At 33.6% G+C, this 17,209-nt stretch overlaps 1 long non-coding RNA gene across 3 annotated transcripts in view; it reads right to left on the minus strand.

Annotated features, from left to right (window-relative positions):
* The window catches only part of LOC108376728 (uncharacterized), a 127,524-nt gene that overhangs the window by 14,532 nt on the left and 95,783 nt on the right, over positions 1-17,209 (minus strand). The window lies entirely within an intron of this gene.

Genomic DNA, 17,209 nt, shown 5'->3' on the forward strand with positions numbered 1-17,209 from the left:
TCGATCGGTACGTAATAATTACCAAATTTAAGTCGAAACTTGCTGTTACTGATTTATGATAATAATATGATGAAAATCTTTCAGATTATAAACAAATTATTTTAACAACAACTGGGCAAACTTAGCACAGTGCGTAGGCAACTGGCTGAGTCAGTGGGATCGTCGGTTCGAGTCCTACTGAAAGAAGTCTGATGAGGAAATGTGGTGATTTCCGAAATAGCTATTACTTCTACCATTTTTTCAAATTATTGTTGCTTTTCCACAATAAGTTTTCATTAAAAAACGGCCGCAAGCTCATTTAAAATTATTAAAAAAAAAATGTTGAACAAAATTTTTTGTTATCTCACTATATTTGCAGTTTTTATATTGTATGCATTAACATAAGTACACTAATTTTTGTTTCTAGAAGTTTTTTCCTTACTCATTTGCATAAACCAAATTTTTCCAGGAGGATTGAAAATTATGGCTTTTCTATTCGAGTCACCGAAATTGTTCCTAAATTTGCAAAAATTCGCAAACTATAATAATAATAATAGATTGGCGCTTACACATATGTTAGTGTTTGGCCGAGCTTCTCCTCCGGTTTGTGGCGTGCGCCTTGATGTTGTCACACAAAGCGGAGGGACCTACAGTTTTACGCCGACTCCGAACGGCGATTGTATTTTTATGAGAAGCTGTTTTTCATGGCAGATATACACTCGGAGGTTTGCCATTGCCTGCCGAGGGACGACCGCTGTTAAGAAAAAACCTTTTTCTATATATTTTGCGATGTTGCTTTGACCAGGGCTTGAACCCAGGTGCTGATGAGTGAAAGCGCGCACTGCTTACCACGACACCACAGCGGCCGACAAACTATAGCTAATTTAAAAAAAAAAGATTAGAATATTTGGAACCAGCGACCTAAATGTACGCCAGAAATATTAATTCTGTTCTTTACATCTTTTGACTATAGGCCAATAGGTGCAATTATCAAGAGAACAATTAAAATTTGATTGAAAATAGCNACCCAGGTGCTGATGAGTGAAAGCGCGCACTGCTTACCACGACACCACAGCGGCCGACAAACTATAGCTAATTTAAAAAAAAAAGATTAGAATATTTGGAACCAGCGACCTAAATGTACGCCAGAAATATTAATTCTGTTCTTTACATCTTTTGACTATAGGCCAATAGGTGCAATTATCAAGAGAACAATTAAAATTTGATTGAAAATAGCTAACTTTGAGATTAACGATAAGCTAAAGGGCTGCGAGAAATTATATTTGACATTATCTTTTGCATTACCGGATTCATTATCTAATAATATGCACCAAACCTTTTTGCTGAACCCAGAATTTTTAACAAAAATTGGTATTATTCGACTAGTGTGCTGTGGCTCACTTCGCGGTCGATGCGCGGGCTCTGACAACTAAAATAAAATACTAATATTTTGCCGGCTTGTTGTTGACTTCATGACACAATATATTTTCGACTCGCCCTACTGCTTATGTACGTGACTACCCAATTTGCCACAGAGCAAGGACGAGTTCAAATCGACATCGGCCTGGTGACCTCCAAACGACGTCGAAACGAAGTCATTTTTTCCATACAATACGCAACGTGACTTCATTTGGGGGAACTCGAAACGAACTGGTTTTTTTGCATAAAAAATTGGCGCCTTTTTACACTAAAATTAATGAGCTATAAAACTGCTTTTTACTTTTTCTTTTAATTCGGATATAAAAGTTAAAAATTTTTAGTAAAGCTTGCTCGAAATGGGGTTAATATGGTTTTGTTAAAGATTTTGAGCATCGTTTTGCAATTCGCTAGTAAATCGTTTTTGCGTTTCGCCGGCGAACTCGATACGAAAAAAAATTGTTCACTAGAACGAGTCGATACGAAGTCGTTTGACATAGGGATGGGTAAATTCGATATTCGAAGCTTCGATATTCGAATTTTAATCGAATTTTAGCTCCAAAATGGCGAATTTTTGAAATCGAACTTTGTGTTGCTAAAATTCGGATAAAATCGAATTTTTCGAGAAAAAAATCTAATTTCATCTTTATTTCCAAAAAAATGAACTCTTCAACTTTATTCTTTCTGACTAAATTTGTCATCACTGTGTGTGGCACTCCATTTGTCTTAGGGATGCAAGTAAAAAAAAAATACATGTTTTTCGAACTGATACATCGGGACAAAAATCTGTGCCTAGAAGGAACTGTTATTCCAAACTCAAATTTAATTTTTTTTTTGTACAAAACTAGTTTTTTTGTTGATTTTTTATTTTAAATGTGTAGAGGCTTTTACGTTGGTGGCATGAAGCTTTCACCTGAGAATACCCCTAGTAAAATTTCCAGGAGAATAATTTTCTAGAATATATCAATCCTCTAACGACCTTCTAAATTTGCTTTTGGCGGGATTTCTTGAAGTAAGGGTCAAAATAAGCCTTTTAGGCGCGAGCTAATGGGTTAAAATGTCCTACAAAAATATTGCCCATGAAATTTTATTATATATGTCTTAGGGCCAGGTACTCAATGTCTGGTTAACACTAATCTCCGGTTAAACATCGTTATCGACGTTACCGACTCCATGTTATATGCATGGAGCCGAACACGTCGATAATGATGTTTGAACGGAGATTAGTGTTAACCAGACATTGAGTAACCGGCCCTTAAACGTTGATTTCGCTCAGACATTTATTTTAACTATTTTTTCGACTTTTTTGAAAACTACTGAGGCCGAGACATGAAAACTTTAGTAGCCCATGAAATAAAACTACGAGCTAATTTTCGCAAATCCACCGAGTGTTTTATTACTGGCTGGGTATACTTTCAGAGAATGTTAACAAAGTCCGGGCTGGTTTCGGCTGAGCCATAGTGTAGTTTGAGTTTAACTTTTTAGACAGGTGGCCACTCTCTTCAAGCACCTCAAAAATATTTTAATTGTTGCATAGTATTGTAAGCACAACACCTTTTAACTATATTCGACTTTTCAAACAGGTGGAACCCCTCCTAAATGTAATTAAAAAATAAAGTTTATTCAAAACCATTTCGATTGATACCCATATTGGGGTAATTTATTTAACTTATTAAATAATTTGATTTTGATTTTCTTACATACATATGGCACAAAACTAAAACCATATTACACATGTACAGGGCAAGCCCTTTCATTTGACACCTCCATCCTTTTTGAAAATCGAACGAACGATACAGATTTTATGACTTGGTGTTAAATATTTAACGTAAACATCTGCGGAAGCGATTATTTGAATTTGACACTCCATTTTTTTTAAATTGAACGAACGATACAGATTATATGACTTGGTGTTAAATATTTAACGCAAACATCTCCGAACTCGATTCAGAAGTTGAAATAAAAAAATTGTTTGGAAAATTCGAATTAAATCGAATTTGCACCACCAAATTTCGAATCGAATAATCGAATGGTTGGGCAATGTTCGAAATTCGGGAAAAATCGAATTTCAACCCCCCACTACCCATCCCTAGTTTGACATATTGGCTATATACATGCAGAAAGCAATACACTCGCCCCATTTTTGGAAGTTATTTGTTATGTGATAAACAAAAATATTTAGTTTAACTCGAGCTGTCGAAAATTGCACAACACTGTCAAATGCAAGGTCAAAAGAATTCGGAATTCTCTATACTTAGAACTTTGCTTTGAGAAACACCATACGCCTTCATGTACATAAATTCGAAAGCCTTCGAGAAATAGCCTACTTACATACATGAGTATATAAGTGTTCATATGTTTTTTCGGGTTAAAGTGAAAGGTTTTGTGCATGTTTGCTATGTACTTGCAAAATTTATCGTCGCAGCGATGCGTAGTTTATTGATGCTTGCCGCCATTTAGACGGAAGGCAAACGTAAATAAATATGCACTTTGTAAATGCACACACAAACAATAAGGCATGACATCAATAGCAGAATCACTCCCTCCCCTTGAGTCTCACGCGACTTTCGTTGTCAGCTTTGAATTGCCTAATCATTCACGCTCGCGTGGCTTTATTTCTTTGCCTGTATATTATCCGCAGCGCTGAATATTATCGAGCGCACAGTAGTTTAAGTGAATATGCAAGCATATATACACACATCCATACGCATACTCACAAATTAGTGCATTTGGCTTGCGATTGCTTGACCTGGTGCACTTAAGTCCTTGATTACAATTCTCACGCTTTTGGCGACGCACAGTGGGAGATGGTGACACAAATTTAGACCAAATAAGCAAAGAAAGTACTGTCTTCAGCTATGTCGAAACTTTTATATCCTTCATGAACATCAGGAAATTTAACTTCAATCTATTGTTGAGCTCCTCTTTGGGTGAAGGAGTTACATATAAAGGTAGGTTGGGATTGAAAAGGGGCGACATCGGACTTAAATCATGCCCACCTCCCATATAACGATAATTTACAGAAATACGAAAACTGCGATAAATTACTCAAAATCGATATATACAATGACCTCTCAGCAGAAAATGCTACTTAGGTAAATTTTGGAAAAATGGGCGTGGCACCGCCCACTTACGCCTACATATGTGTATCTCGGTAACCGGTTTATCAGTTTCTACCAAACTCGGTAGATTTATCAACCTTTCCTCAAATTTTGAAATCGGACTAAAATTACCGTCACCTACCATATAACGGTAAATTTCAGAAATACCAAATTCTGATATTTCAATAACTACACTGAGGGGAAAAAATATTAAAATCAAATAGAAACGTAGTTGATCTTACTATAAACGTCAACGAAAGTACTGTATATTGGCAAATATTCAAGTCAAGTACGCGCGTATTAAAATGACCGCGCTCGTTCTGAAAAAGCATCCGAGAAGTGAATAATCAAGACAAAAGCTAAAAAAAAACACGGATAAACACTCTGCAGTGAAAAGCTATACTAGTATGCACAAATTCCAGTTCATGAACTATTATTTATGGATAAAATCATACCAGTTCGTTATGAACTATAATTATACCAGTTACCCGCAGTTAAAAAACAAACCAGTTTATGAACCAGTATTTAATAGCAATTTCGTACTTAGCTCCCAAAGAAGAGCGTAGAATTATCCCAATTGCGAAATCTTCAAAACAAATGCATCCATGGGTAGAAGAATATATCAACATCAATATATAAGACCATTCCCTTGAAATGCACTTGCATACCGAAATTAAATCCGTTTCAATAAAATTCGATATTCATGTTCTTCGCATATCCTGTAAGAGGAATAGGCACATCATTTATAAGCATAGGTCCGACTTACATTCAACTGACAAATACATGTATATGTACCTTCAAAAATCAGAAGTTATCGTTGAATTCATCTACTTTTCAACAATTTTGTTTTAAAGACGCATTGTAATTATACACCTAACCATTAGCGCACACAAGGGGTGGGTTTTGGGGTTCAAACCCCCCCTAAAGCTAATAACCTCAAATACAAACTCAAGGAAATTATAAGAAATATTTATTATAATTTCTGTTGCTTGAAAAAGCGCTTTGCTTTTGCTGTAAATTTTCATGAGGAAATAAATATTCATACGAGCATTTTTTTCTTGAGAGCTGCAAACTGATTTATGAAAATTTGGTAGAAGAAAATTTCTTTTTCATTTCTCGTCCGTCGTTTTATATGAATTTTTCGTTTTGCTTGAGAGTTCAGTTAATTTTTTCGCAACTCGAAATATTAAAAAAATTTAGCAATCGTGAAAAATCACTATCTATCGAAAACCAGAAACCAGAAATCGAAAAATGAACATAAAAATGCAAAAATTCATGGAATCAATAAATTTATTTTTACTGAATCTTTTTTAAAATTTTTTATTAGGTACTTTTGAAAGTTGAGCGCATCTTGAGTTTATGGAACTTTTTATTAAACAAGTAGTTTTTAAGGAAAGAACACAACCGACTTCAATTCTCATATACAAATTTAGGGGTACCGTTAATTTCTTCGTGATCCAATCATCGGTGTTTGAGTTCTGTTAATCTTATGTAAATAAAGTGCAGTTTATGAATTTTAAAACGTTTATTTATTTTTTACATACTGTACATAAAACTTGCTCAAATGTATTTTAAAGAGCGTATTATCAAGCAAATTTTCAGTATTTTCCGGTGATATATCTTTAGAAATATAAAACCCCCCTAAAATATATTCCTGGGTGCGCCCCTGCACCTAACCCTTCACTGTATGCCCTTTCTTTTTAATTATTTAAATCGTAATCACATATTTCGTTAAGAAACTTTGAAATAAACAAAAAAAAAAATACTGTTAAAAAGTATTTCCCATACTTTTGCTATATGTATGTCGAAACAAATAGCTTTATTTTCATACCACAACAAAGATCTAACCAACTCTTGAAGTGAAAATAAAGTTAATTATAATTATTTTAAAGAAATTTTTCAAAGTTCAAATAGAAGTTAGTGCCTTAGTTTGAAAAAAAAAAATCATGTGGTCTAATATTTTTAAGTGTAATAGCCTTTGACATTGCAATAAGCTCGAATGAATACCAAATCACAACATCTGAAAGAATTTTTCATTTTAAGTATTAATTTATTTTTAATAAGAGTTGTTGCTTTAGCTTTCTGAAGCAATGTGTGAAAGAATATTTAATCTTTTGTATTTTATATCATAAAACTTAGATTTTACTCGCAGTAGGAATTATTTAGTTTAGGAATTATTTTTTAATATACATATGCAAAAAGAGTAGCAGTCTAATTTTTTTTTATAATAAAAAATAATAAAAATTTGAAAGAGTTAATTTTTTATACAGTAAAATAGTTCTTGCTTTCATAACGATTTACATAAATGTTTTATAATAAAACTTATGGTTCGTGCCAAATATTTAACTTTTGAGAGCATTTGCTTGTTTTAGCTATTAATTAAAAAAAAAATAAGAAACACTTCAAATAAAAGCTGAAAACGATGAAATAAATAAATCTGACAAATTCATTTTCCCTTTTTTATTTATATTTTTCGGTTAATCCAATCGTCTAAAAGTGGTGATTTCAGGCTAAAAATGGACTTGGATTTTTTTTTATCGTAGCGAACTGGTATGGAGCTGACGAAAGATTTGTGTGGTCGAAATACAGTGATTTTGGAGTACTATCCGACAACAATTTTTTTTTTAATCCCAGCGAACTGGTATTTAAATGGTATGGAACTGATGCAGGAGCGGACATCTTGGCATCTCCTATGACTTCGCCATGTTAAAATTACCAGTCGCTAACACTGAGAAAGTATGCAACGTGAACTAGTTGGGCTGAAAAGCAAACTGGTAGCATTCTAGTTTACAACTGGTAGCTTTCCCTGCAGGGCATGTACTATGTATGTATGTGTTTGTTGTTGATCCTAGATTTATAAGCTCTGAAGCAGCACCTTTATTTGGCATACAGTGAAACCCACTTAGGTACCCCCCGCTTAAGTACCTAACTCGCTTAAGTAACCAACATTTTTGGGCACCGTGAATATTTTAATGTAATCTGAAGAAAATCCCTCTCGTAAGTACCTTCCCGCTTATTTACCCAATCCGCCTAAGTGCATAAATTTTTAACTCATTTACCATTTTATTTATAATTTTCGCCTTTTAAATACTCCCGCAACACGTTCGGCAAAAAAAAAATCTAAAAAATCAACGGTATCTTTTAGCCACTTGAAACTTGCACATTATTACACTAAAATTTAATGGGCTATTAACACTTCTGAGAAAAAAGTTTGATATTTTGATGAAAATTTTATGAACTTTTTTCCAATGTTCTAAAAAATTTTGAGCTTAGGTTAATATGGTATTTGTTAGGGAATGAGCTGAGGCAAACAACTTCATTTTGAATTTTGTCCGAAATGATAGATATGTCCAACACTATGTATCTATGTATAAATATGTATAATCAATGACCTTAAAGAATAGAATTCTTGTAAAAATTACATAACATTGCTTTATCGATTTTTTTATAAAGTTTAAGTTTTAAGTACCCAATCCGTCTAAGTACCTCAAAAAGTTAACATTTTTCGTGAGGTACTTAAGCGGGTTTTACTGTATATGAAAGTTTACCTTTGAAGTGTTCCACTTCCTTATAATCTTGTAGAATTTCTTTACTTTTACAATTAATTATTAACGCCTAACTTCGATTCATATGCACACAAATACCAAGTTTTTCTACGCAAAATTATAACCTTAGAAATCATTTACATATGTATGTGCTCATCGAATCGAATCACAAGCGTCCAGATTTTAAAATAAAAACCGGTTCATAGGCATGCTATTTTTATACCTTTCATGAGCATTAAATAGTATTATAACTTTGGTCCGATGTTTGTAAGTACCTGAATAAGAAGAGATAGATCCGTTAAAATGTATACTTAAATGATCAGAACGTAGATCTGAGTCGATTTAGCCATGTCTGTCTGTCTGTCCGTCTGTTTGTATGCAATCTAGTCTCTCAGGTTTCGAAATATCCGGATGAAATTTGGTAGGTGGGTCTATTTTTATAATGTATTAATCATTTGTTGGAACCGGAACAATCGGACCACTATAACATATAGCTCCCATACAACTGATTGTTCAGATATGAGATTTTTCGTTATAACTTCTCCATTTATGCAGCTAAGAACATGAAATTTTGCAATACTTCCACCCATTATCAGCAGAGAACTTAGAGTGAAAAGATCGGGTCACTTTAACCTATAGCTCCCGTGCTACAGACTGTTCAGATATAAGATTTTTCGTTATAACTTCTCCATTTATGCAGCTAAGAACATGAAATTTTGCAATACTTCCACCCATTATCAGCAGAGAACTTAGAGTGAAAAGATCGGGTCACTATAACATATATCTCCCATACAACTGATTGTTCAGATATGAGATTTTTTGCCATAACTTCTTCATTTATGCAGCTAGGAACATAAAAATTCGCACCATTTTCAATCATTATTAACAGAATTCTTACAGTGAAAGTAACAAAGATCGGGTCACTATAACATATATCTCCCATACAACTGATTGTTCACCTTTTTTACTCATTATCAACAGATAGTTAACAGTAAACTCAACAAAGATCGGGTCACTGTAACTTATATATTGCCTCCTTATAACTGATTGTTCAGATATCGGGTTTTAAGGTAAAACTAATTTATTTGGACAGCTAAATCTGATAATTTCGTAAGCTATTGTATAAATAATAATACAAAGTCTACTGAGAAAATTGTCCTTTTTTATAGAACGTTAAATTCTCTACAAAATTAATCCAAAACCTTTGCATTAAAACGTATCGTTCGTTAAATATAAAAATCAGAAGTGAAAATAAAATATTCTCATGGAAAATGGAAAAGTGCGATGCGAACATTGTTAATATTTATTAATATTAAGGGCTCATATTTTCTGAGACTTCCTTTGGCGTCTAAACGAAACTTTTGAGCATGGTTCCGAGGGGGAAAAATTGTTTTTTTTCTGAGTCACCCTAGTATACATGCGCATCAAGTTGAAGCATTTTAGTTTCGAAAATATTGCAATTTAAACAATTTTTTAAATACCTATTTTAAGTATTTTGGGTGAGCGTACTTGCTAACGGTTTATACTCATATTAACCCACTTTACTTACATATACACAAATAAAAAAGCCCTAGCTCTACTGTTGGTAATTGTGGCCAATTTGTTGATACGTTGTTCCCACTGTGCGACGTGTGGACTGTTGAAATTCAAAGTTTTTGCTGCGCGAGTGATGGGCCAAGCGTGCCACGTAACTGAAGTTTACTTGTAAGTTTGTCATTTTGAGAAATTCCTAAGTTTATTGGACTTTGGCACGCTAATTTTGGGCCAATGTCGTCGTTGGCGTTTGCCGATGTCAGCCGGCCTTGGTCAAGATTTAAACTCTAATACGCTTGGTGTAAATTGTTCTTGTGTGAGAATGGGCAAGTTTGAATATTTGCAACCAAAATATAATTACTTTCAGTGCTCTTGTGGGTCTGCAATATTACGTGGGTGTAAATTCACTGCGTCTGAATAGCTAGAGGCAATCACCAATCTTTGACTTGTCCTTCTACTACTTTATTGCCTCCATTACTGTACCTTTGATAATTTCACCTAGAATATATGCACTATTTCCGGAAAAAAACAACAATTAAACTACATACGTATGTAAGTACGTACATGCATTTGCGTAGGAAGTAGATGGAAAACTGAAGTTGAAATGGTAAAAAGCCAAGAAAAGTTATATCTTGCGAATCATAATAATGCTCAGGAAATGATATTACTTAAAACGAAGTCGCTGTGGTGTATAGAATGATTGCGAAATGATTGTTTAAAGTGATTTCATCACAGCAGTAACGTCACGATATACTTCTTAACCAAACAACCATTTAAAACAAATACATTTAGGTTTCTTTTTATGCGGTTTATTTTTATGCGGATTTGAATTTATGCGGGTTTTCAAACCGTTTTTTCGCTGTAGCGATTTTGCTTTTTTGAGTGTTTTTGTTACTTTTTTTCAGTGAGTAAGAAAGAGACAGTGCTTCTGATGAATAATTTGTCATTGTGTTCTTACATAATCCATATATTTATTGTGATATTTTTTTGTTTTTGTTTAAAATACAGATACAATTTTATTTATTTCATTAATGTTCAGTTTTACATGGAATAATAGTGTTGAAGTGAGAAATATTTTTTTTTTCGCATAATATTGCCTCACTGGATTTTTTATGGGGTATTTTTTTGCGGATCGAGTAACTGAATTTATGCGGTTTTTGAAAATGCTGGAACGCATCCCCGGTTTTTGTATGGAAGTAAAGAATTTTTTATGCGGATTTTTTTATGCGGATTTCTGAGGAACGCATGTACCGCATAAAAAAATACCTAAGTGTATGTAAGTGTAGAAAAGCAAATAAAGCGTTCCTTCTTTGACATAATCCATAGAAATTGGGCTGACATAATAGTGGCGAACTAGATTTGGTTGAGCACTATTAAAAATTATATAATTTTGAATATTTTAATAACTCATTTCGTAAGTAACATTAGTTGGGAATGTCTGGTGAGTAAATCCTTCCCGCTCGTAGGTTAATACAGGGCCTTTTTGCTGCTCTGCATTGTTGAAGAGCCTTCTCGGGTTTTAACCCGCTTTTTAAGCTTTGTATTTTGCCAAACTAGTTATTTCCACCTTGAAAGGATGGGTTGACAAGCATGCGAAATAGGGTGGTCCAAAAGTTCATGTGAAAAAGTAAAGTTGGAATTTTTATGCTCCCACCCCCTAGGATTGTTCTATACCGAAAAAAATATACCTTTATTTTTTTATTTTGAAACCAAAAAAAAATTTAGACGCGCTCAAAGCGCCCAAAGTTTTCCATGCATTTTCCAAAGCCTAACTAACATCTTCAAAATTAAGATCTTGAGCGCGTTGGTTAATAGTCCCTTTCTACTACCAGATCACGTTTTGTATTCCTTCTAGACTTTCTGGACATTACAAGCCCATTAAGCTAACTATTTGTAGAACAAATTTTGAAATGCATGATGCTTTTGTTGCCTATGCCAGGACTTTAATAAGCATTACGACTATTTTGATACCTCCGACTCACTTTTTACCATTAAGAAAACCTTACTTGGGATTTTGAACAAATAACATGTAAACCGTTACATTGCACATTATTGTTCGGCTGGTGAACTGTATTTCTCTTCAGTTTATCAGGTTGGTCGGCCGCTGTGGTGTAGTGGTAGGCAGTGCGCGCTTCCACTCCACAGCACCTGGGTTCAAGCCCTGGTAAAAGCAACATCGCAAACAAAATATAGAAAAAAAGATTTTTTCTTAACAGCGGTCGTCCACCGGCATGCAATGGCAAACCTCTGAGTGTATATCTGCCATGAAAAACAGCTTCTCATAAAAATACAATCGCCGTTCGGAGTCGGCGTAAAACTGTGGGTCCCTCCGCTTTGTGTGACAACATCAAGGTGCACGCCACAAATCGGAGGAGAAGCTTGGCCAAACACTAACATATTGTGTAAGCGCCAATCTATTATTATTATTATATGTATAATTAGTGTACTCTGTAATATATCACACATACTTAAATATCTAAATGTTTTATCCTCATTTGTCTGTAAGAAAACATTTTTCTGTAGACCAAATAAATAAATAAATAAATAAATATGACTAGTCGCAAGCTTTCGTAGTTTTGCAGCTACGCCACTCGTGCAAAGGGATTAGCTAGCAATTGCGTGCATTTAAAACTAAATTAAATAAAAAAGTAAAAGTTAGCTAAAGTTCAGACAAGACAAGAATTCATCCCTTAGTTCTTTTTTTTTTTTAATTAACTAGAGTTCACTGTAAAAAAACATCGTTGCTTGGCCATTGACGTGCTGATAATTTGCTCATGCAATTGTCAATCGATTTTCAATTATTATGTCTCTTGACCTAAAAAAGCTGGAGTGAAAAGAAGACATCGCCTTGCACGGTGGACCTTTTTAGCATTTTCTTTTATTTGGGTTTATTGTTCGAGTTGTTTCATATTCATATTGGAATTTGATAGAACGAATGGCCATGGCATATATCATAAAAATACTAATTACTGGGTCAATTAGGCCACGCCCATACAACCCAAATTGCGGGTCGCAAACCTTAGATGCAAACTTTTCATTTTTCACTGCGAATCAAGTAATATACATAATTTATTTAGGGTATATTTGTTTAGGATATACTGGTGTTCATTGACATAAGAGTATTTTTGTACAAACCAGTGATCTATGTAAAGTATCTGTTTGGATCCTAAATACCTATATAAGCAACTATAAATACTTAATACAAACATTAAATATTGAAGTGAGAGCACTGAGTAGTTCAGGTAAGCGAATCTACGGCCGGCTTAGGGCACCCCCCGCGCCTCCCTCCTGTTCAACTATAACCTTAATAACACTCCTCTGACCCCTTTTATTTCTAGGCATCTTCCAGCGGCAGTAGCCGAGGTGTCGAACAATGGACGGGTTGCCGGAAATCGTATTCGCATCTGCCTACTTCTCAGGTGACGTCGCAATCGCTCGTCGAATTCTGTTAATTCGTCAGTTTCTAATTGGCTGCGATGCGAATGCCCACTATACAAATGCAAAAAAAAAAATGGTGTGACCCAATACTTTTTATACATTTCGAGTGTCATGTAGTCTATCTGAAATATGTACTCGATCTAATGCTGCAGCTGCTGATGGAGATTTGAATATATTTTTCGCCATTTAAAAATATTCGTCGCTTTCGCATGATTGTGTTGAAGGTGTTTAGGCGCGACTGGGAACACCAGGCGCCTAAGTGCATTCTATGTACTGCTGCATGTGCAAACATTTCCTTCATTAAATTAATGAAAACTGCCATGTAATAAAACTTTCTTAAGTTATAATTTGATTTTAGTTCAAAGTATGCTAGGCCTAGTCTGATGCATCCTCCGAACACTGTTCCGGAGTGTTCTAGGGACTCTGCTTGACTTACAATCATACAGAGGTGGTACTCACTATGGATGTTAAGTTTCCGGCTTTTTCCGATCCCGAGATTTTTGGGATGGCGTTGTCACAATCCCGGGATCCCGAAGGATTTAGATATTAATTACTTTTCAACAACTTGAATCGAAAAAATTGCTTCTATATTGTTTGAAAAGCTCTCCTACCATGAAATTAATAATAAATAAATGGGTTTGAAACCTACTTTTTATTTAAAGCGGCGTTTTTATTTTTTTCTCTGACCGCAGGATTTATTTTGAAGGACCTTGTAATTTCAAAGATATGATTAATTCCAAAAATTATTAAAATAATTTAGTGCAATTTAGAATAAAAATATGGGTAAAAAATGCAATAGGAAATTTCTTTTGAATTTAAAAAATTAAGATTTTTTGAATTTACAAGGACGAATAAGTAATTTTTAAGCTGACAAAGTTTGAAGAACGAAATTAGAGGATGTTGTCGAGTTTATATAACCCTTAACGTATAATTTTTTCAAAAACAAATATTGCGCAATTTCAAGGATAAAATTTTAAAATGACTTTTTCTTTACCAGAAACCAGTGACCGGACTTAAAAAAAATTCTGTGTGGTAGAATCTGGAAAAAAATGTGGTAGATTTAAAAAAAAAGTGGTAGATCTCAGGTTCTGGATCAAACTTTGTACAAAAATTAAAGAAATTCTGTAAGGTTTCACCTAAATTGCAAACAAAAGTGAGTTAGGGCTTTTCTATATTATGGTTAGGATATAAATATTTCATCCGTTTGCGAACGCCATCTGGCGACCCGATTTTATTCAAGTCTATTTTTTATTATAAAGGTAGTGTGCGTACTAAGTTTGAACTAAATCGGACCTTTTTTTCACCGACTTCCAAAAAAGGAGGAGGTTATCAGTTCGTTGGAATATATATATTTTTTTTATGTATGTTACCGCATAACTTTGGACCACGTCAACCGATTTCGATAATTCAGAGGTGGTCCCATACTAATCTGGTTGAGATCCGATCAGTGGATCATGATATATATATATATATATATATATATATATATATATATTTTTTTTTTTATATGGGAGTTGAAGTCGGTTTTTTTTTGCTAAAAATTACTTGTTTAAGTAACGACCCCGGCGCCACATATTAAGTTATTTGGTAAGCTATGCTGAGACCAGATACCTAAAAAATAACATCCCAAAATTTTATTTAAACCCATTAAGAACTTTGCAAGATTAACGTGTTTAAAAACATTGACTTCATTTAATACTATGTATGTATATGTAGATAGCAATGCTACACCTCTCTATACATACTACATACATAAATGCTCGTTAAGTTTAGTTAAATTAGAGAGTGACAGAATTGTGGCAACGAAAACAATGAACAATAACATACCAATTAGGCCACATGACAACCCGCCAGTGAATTTCGAAAACTTGTCAATCACTTTTGCTATCTGCTTTTTTCCCTACATTTTCAACATGTGGCGATGTGACAAATATGTACAGCACCGTTGTAAGCCAGAAAAATACCTACATACATACGTACGTATAATGTACATTAGCGTGGGCCGAAAATCCGCTTTTTTAGAATTTTGATTGGTAATAGCAAAAATATGGTTCATTATGCTCTAAAAAAATACCTGTACTAAAAAAAATTTTTCTTAGCTAACTTCGATTCTCTACAAAAAAGGTCCATATACCTAACTATGTAGGACTAAAACTTTAGAAGATTATTGCAATTTTAGTAAAAAAAACGTATTACTTAATTTATTTATAAATTTTTGTTTTTTGCCCATATTGAACTTTGATGGACTTGGGCGAGCCTAAGATATTGACCAAAAATTGTCATATTTCACACAGAGTGTTTTTAGATCACAGTGAACCATATTTTTGCTCATTCTCAAAAAAGCGGATTTTCGGCCCACGCTAATGTACATATCGGTGGTCCTCTGCTATAACGACTCAGTTCAAAATTAAAAAAAGTAAGTACGCCTGGGCCACACTGGAGAAGTGAAACTTACGTTACATACATATTTATTTTGTCTCATAACCAATATACATATATATGTACATATGTACATACATTTGCTTTTGCTTAAAGTTATATTTTTTGCCTTTTTTTCTATCTAGATCCCTACCTCTACCCCTGTTCGTTGTAATTACATTTATGTTATTTTGTTTTCCTATATCTTCATTTTTATCTTTATACTCTATCGATAACAAAATCGATAGTAACATCCAATAAAATACTGATAACAAAACCGTCAAAAATATCGACATCAAGATCGATTAAAATTTCATAAAAGTGTATATACATAAATTTATAAAATATAAAATTTATAAATTTATTATATTATAAATTTCGTTTAAAGTACAAAACCGCATATCGTCATACAGCAAAACCGCGTAACTGACATTTGCAGCCAAAAATTGGATTTACTCATACAAGCTCTTGGCTTAAGCCTTTTCCATTCGTCCTGAAATATACTAGCCATAAATGTGATTGCTTTATAAAAACGAGAACCATTTTGAAATATGAGTGTTTTTACTCTCTAAAAAGTAATTTATGCTACCTCACATACGCGTTTTTGCATTTTGTTGATACGCGGTTTTGTACTTTAAACGACGATATGTACCCTGCAGCGGAAAGTTCTAGTCGGGAGTTCGGGAGTCGAATACCGATACACCGCAAATCTACCACCCATGCTTTCTGCTATCGCATTTAATATGGAGTTGTCCTAGGAGGTGACAATTGACTCCCGCTACGTAACTTTGTCCTAGTACTCGTAGTAGTAACACGTAGCCTGTAACCGAACTACGTTTTTTTTAACTGGCTGCGTAACCTAGTACTAGTAATAATAACGACTTCAATAACAAAACATATTTACTTGTGTTTGATGAAAACCTTGTTAATTGCTTGCCAAAGGAAATTATAATGGCGCGCCATGGCGGGTCAGTGGCGGGACAACTCATCTGTCAAGAGCGAAACATATAAATATGTAGTATTACCTTTCTCACACATAAATAAAACTTTATATGTTACAATATTGTTATTATTATTTCAGATTTTTTTTTTATTCTAAACTTAACACCGCAGCGCAAAGTATCCGAAAATATCCATTTACTGCAAAATATGCTGAAATATGAATTTTTGCGATTGAAAATATGCTCTAAGAATTATGACTCAAACTTTAAGCATTTCATAAGCGTGCAAAACTTTACCTCAAAGAGGTGTTTTATTTAATATCAATTATTTTGGGATAACAAATTTAAAATCAACGAAAATACAAACAAAAATCGAAATGTTTTATTTTTCTCAAATAAATTGTTAAAAACACTATCTAAATCTAAATGATTTATTCAAATATTTAACACTGAATTCAATTTCATTAAAACTTATAATTTTTCGAATACAGAATAAAGCGACAAAGAATGATTATAACTTTCGTATCAAAAAAAAAATAATAATAATTAAAGTTAAAAAAAGATTAAATGTGAAGAATGATAAAAACGTATCAACTTGGTACCAACATTAGATACAAAAAGCAACTGTATTCGTAGTTTCTTAAGAAGTTTCACTTCTATCACGAGCAGTGTTTCCACTTTGGTAAATTACTGCCAAAAATGGTAGACAAAATTTGGGTTGGTAAAAAGGTAAATAATTTTTCATTTGGGCAGATTTTTGTTCAAGTATTTTGTTTGACAAATAAAACTTTTTGTTCCCGCTTTATTATTCGTAGTTATCTTCATGGTGGAATAATAC

This window comes from Rhagoletis zephyria, unplaced genomic scaffold (assembly GCF_001687245.7).
Source record: "Rhagoletis zephyria isolate East Lansing unplaced genomic scaffold, Rhagoletis_zephyria_1.1 Rzeph_scaffold_00101, whole genome shotgun sequence".
NCBI classification, from domain to species: Eukaryota; Metazoa; Arthropoda; class Insecta; order Diptera; family Tephritidae; genus Rhagoletis; species Rhagoletis zephyria.